General features: G+C 48.2%; 1 pseudogene; it reads left to right on the top strand.

Annotated features, from left to right (window-relative positions):
• The first annotated feature begins 1,008 nt into the window (after positions 1 to 1,008).
• On the top strand, positions 1,009 to 3,806 carry LOC102766723 (annotated as a pseudogene).
• The last annotated feature ends 615 nt before the right edge of the window (positions 3,807 to 4,421 follow it).

The raw sequence follows: 4,421 nt of genomic DNA, 5'->3' as shown, positions 1-4,421 counted from the left end.
TATATAAAAGCCTAAGCGACCAGCCGACCATTCAACCAGCCAACTGGTAGCTATTATGCTCACTGACCAGGGGGCAGATGCTCAACACAGGAGCTGCTGAGCTGTGGTGATTCAGCAGCTGTGGTTCTTGGGTGATACACCTGGAACCAGAGAGGAAGGAGTCCAATTCCAGGGTGCGCTGCCCAAGAACCACCCTCTCGCAATCCAGGCCCCCTCTGGGGATGTTGGACAGCTGGTTTCCGCCTGATCCCCAAAGGCCAGGCCAAGGGAACCCACAGGTGCATCAATCTGTGCACCGGGCCTCTAGTGTAGAAATCAGGGGTCCTTAAACTATGGCCCGCGGGCCACATGCAAATAAAAATACTGTATTTGTTCCCGTTTTTTTTTACTTCAAAATAAGATATGTGCAGTGTGCATAGGAATTTGTTCACAGGTTTTTTTTAAACTATAGTCTGGCCCTCCAATGGTCTGAGGGACAGTGAACTGGAAACCTGTTTTAAAAAGTTTGAGGACCCCTGGTGTAAATAAATAGCCAACTGGCAAAGGGGAGGGGCGTCAGACCCAAATTTCCAGGGTGACTGACTACTCTCCCCATAGGGCTGGCATTATTGGAATAAATCTATCCTATCCTATATAATCCTATATCATAAAAGGGCAATAGGCAAATCGACCAAGCAGCTGAAAGACCGGTCGCTATGACGCACACTGAGCACTAGGGGGCAGAGGCTTAACGCAGGAAAGGTTTAAGGGGCGGGAGAGCCCTAAGAGGCCAAGCCAAGCTTGTGGGCTGTGCTGGGGTCCCTGGCCACGGATGTGTGCCTCTGAAGTTGAACGAACTTCACAAGGGGCTGCAGCACCACAGCCTGGACCCTCATGGCCTCACAACCAAGCTTGCTGAGTGTCTGCAGGTGGCACTGGAGGCCAAGGAGGCTAAGGAGCCCAATGATAAGCAAAAGCTTGAGACCAATAATGTACCAGGGTGCCCGGACACAACAACAAGGAGATATCATGGATGGTATGACCAGACAGAATCAATTCTATGTGACCCAGGTCATCAAACAGAAGAACGAGTCAGGCTATGAGAGGAGACCACTGGAAACAGAGCAGGAGCAGGCCTCCTGCCCAGTGGAAGTAAACACAGACATGAAGCAAGAAGCACCCACTAGCTTCCTCCAGCCTGAAGCATCTCAACTCAAGCCAGACAGACAATTCCAGAGTCACAAGTGGCCTTATGAAGAAAACCAGAACAGGGTTACTTCTCAAGCACTGAGAGGATAGGAGGGGCCATTCTCCTCAGCCTCCCACTGAAGAGAATGAAGATGACTTTGACAATACCCCTGTTGCCATAGACATGTGTAACTGCTACCTCCACTTCAAGTTGGCCTGAGACCAGAGCAGTGGCTACCCACTTACAATCGAGAGCTTTGCATATCTGTGGTAAGGAATCTGGGGTCAGTATCAGCTGGTCCCTTGACTCCTGCAGCACCCAGCCAAGTGAAGAGCCTTTTTCCTATGGCCATGGGAAGAAGTCCACCAATAGCTAGTTTGAAAACTACAAAGACAAGTTCTCAAAGAATGATGTGTTTGGCTGCTTTGTAGACTTTGAATGTGAAACTGACATGGAACTTTCCTTCATCAAGAATGGGAACTGGATAGGCATTTCTTTCCGAATTCAGAAGTAACCCTTGGGGAGCCAGGCACTCTAGCCTCATGTCCTGGTGAAGAATTATGCAATGGAGTTCAACTTCAGGCAGATGACAGGGCCCTACTGTTCCATCCTTCCTGACTTTACCATCATCCAGCACCTTACCCTGAATAAATGGAGCCAGGGCACTGTCAGATCAAAGACCAAGGCAGAGTGTGAGATTCTGATGATGGTGGGTCTGCCCACTGCTGGTAAGACCACATGGCCCATCGAACATGCAGCCTCTGATCCCTCCAAGAAGTGCAACATCCTGGGTACCAGTGCCATCATGGATAAGATGTTGGCTGATGGGCCTACACCGACAGTAGAACTACACCAACTGCTAGGATGTCCTGATCCAGCAAGCCACCCAGTGCCTCAACCACCTCATCCAGATCATCTCCTACAAGAAACGTAACTATATCCCAGACCAGACAAATTTTTATGGGTCAGTATAGAGACTAAAAATGGAACCATTTCACTCCGGCCGGTTCACTCAGTGGTTAGGGCATCAGCCTGCAGACCAAAGGGTCATGGGTTCGATTCCCGGTCAAGGGCATATATCTCGGTTGCAGGTTCGATCCCTGATCACTGTCACGGCATGTGCAGGAGGCAACCAATCGATGTGTATCACGATGTTTCTCTTTCCACCCACCTCCCTTCCACTCTGAAAAATCAATGGGAAAAAATATCCTCAGGTGAAGATTAAAAATACATAACATTAATAATAGTAATAATAATAATAATAATAATAATAATAAACAAGACCATTTGAAGGCTTCAAGCGCAAAGCTATTGTCATTTGTCCCACTGAGGAGGACTTAAAAGACCAAACAATAAAGCGAATCAATGAGGAAGGGAACAATTTCCCAGAACACATGGTCCTTGAAATGAAAGCCAATTTCATATTGCCAGATGTTGGGGACTTCCTGGATGAGGTGCTATTTATTGAGCTGCAGTAGAAGGAAGCAGGGAATATAAACCGGAAGGCCTGGCTGGTATGGCTCACTTGTGAGCATTGACCCATGAACCAGGAGACCAGGGTTCGATTCCTGGTCTGGGTAAATGCCTGGGTTGCAGGCTCAATCCCCTGTCAGGGGCATGCAGAAGGCAGCTGATCAATGATTCTCTCTCATCACTGATGTTTCTCTCTCCCCCTCTCCCTTCCTCTGTCTGAAATCAGTTAAAAAAAAAATATATATATATATATGAAAAAAATACAACCAGGAAGGCCACAAGGCCAGGCCATGCTATCCCCTGAAAAGCCTTTGATAACTGGGGCCACAGGGGAATGGAGGGCAGCAGTTTCCAGAGCTATAACAACCAAAGTTTCACCAACAGGGGCAACCGAGTAGGCTTCCAGAACTGAGGGGGGAGGCAGCAGAGGTGTTGGCTACAACCAGAACCACTGGAGTAAAAATAGCCAGGATAACAACTCCCCCAACAACCAAGGCAGCTACAACTGGGCTCCTCAGCATCATCCACCCCATCAGCAGCCACCACTGCCGCAGCCACCACTGCCACAGCCACCACCACAATAGTCACCGCCACTTCACGGCCCTGCTCAAAACCCTCCAGGGCCGGCAGCTACAGCAAGAACAGCAATATTCCTGGCTCAAGCGCCAGTACCAGCACCCCCACTGTCAGCAGCTATATCCCTCCACAGCTGAGTTATAGCTAGCCATATTACAACCAGGGGGTTACAGGTAGGGCTATACAGCCCCACTACCTCTACCTCCACCACCACCCACCTGCCTACACCTATGGGAGCTAGGGTAGCCACCTCATGACATAGAACTTCCCTCAGACCAGTTATAGCCAGTATCAGCAGTATGCCCAGAAGTGGAACCAGTATTATCAGAACCAGGGCCAGTGGCCACCACACTATGGGAACTATGACTATGAGAGCTATATTGGGAACACAAAGAGGAGCACGAGCACTCAGTAGCCAGTGTCCCCTAGAGGCCCCTGCCTGCTTCCTCCACGAATGTCCACCTTGACACCTCATCTGTCTCCACCAGGTGCTATGGTGCTAGGGGACAGGTCATCCCAGGGCTGCCACCCTCCAGCCCACTGCCTCCCTTCTGAGGGGCTTCATCCCCCCACACAGGGCTGGGCATTTTTCTCTGGATATAAACAGGCAACAATGATCTTTTATATTTTCTTTCTCTCCCCATCTCCTCCTTCTTCCCTTCTTCCTTTTTGACTAAAGACTCCCCCCGCCCCTTGGTCAACAGCGAGGCTACAGTGCCTGAAGGGAGGACCCCTTTCTGTCTACTTGCCCCGGTCCTGCTCCAGCCCCTCAGCTTCCCAGACCATCATACAGTTGGTTGTAAATTCTTCCAGGAGCTGTTTCACTGTCCACTTTTCAGGATTTTTAAAAACCGAAAACTCAAAGTTTAAAAAGGAAATGTGGAAGGAGGAAGTAATGACAAATCTTTTGATGGTAATTATGCTTCTTTAAATTTTATCTGATTTTATTGTGGATTGGCTGTTGATATTTCATCAGGATAACCATTTCTTTGCTGAGTTCAGGAAACCACAGAAAAGCCACACCCTCAAAACAAAACACACAAGAAATAAAACCAGAGTCATCTTTAACCCAACTTTCTATACAATGTCAGTTTCCTGGAAATTTTGCACACAAGTTTCTGTATCAGGTTGAATTGTAATTATTTTTTGTATTTGTGACTACTGAACTTGAAACCTTTTCTAAAAAATCAATTATAAAAAAGAG

Source organism: Myotis davidii, unplaced genomic scaffold (genome assembly GCF_000327345.1).
Source record: "Myotis davidii unplaced genomic scaffold, ASM32734v1 scaffold1716, whole genome shotgun sequence".
Taxonomy (NCBI): domain Eukaryota; kingdom Metazoa; phylum Chordata; class Mammalia; order Chiroptera; family Vespertilionidae; genus Myotis; species Myotis davidii.
The sequence above is the reverse complement of the archived record's forward strand: the minus strand, read 5'-3'. Positions and strand labels throughout refer to the sequence as shown.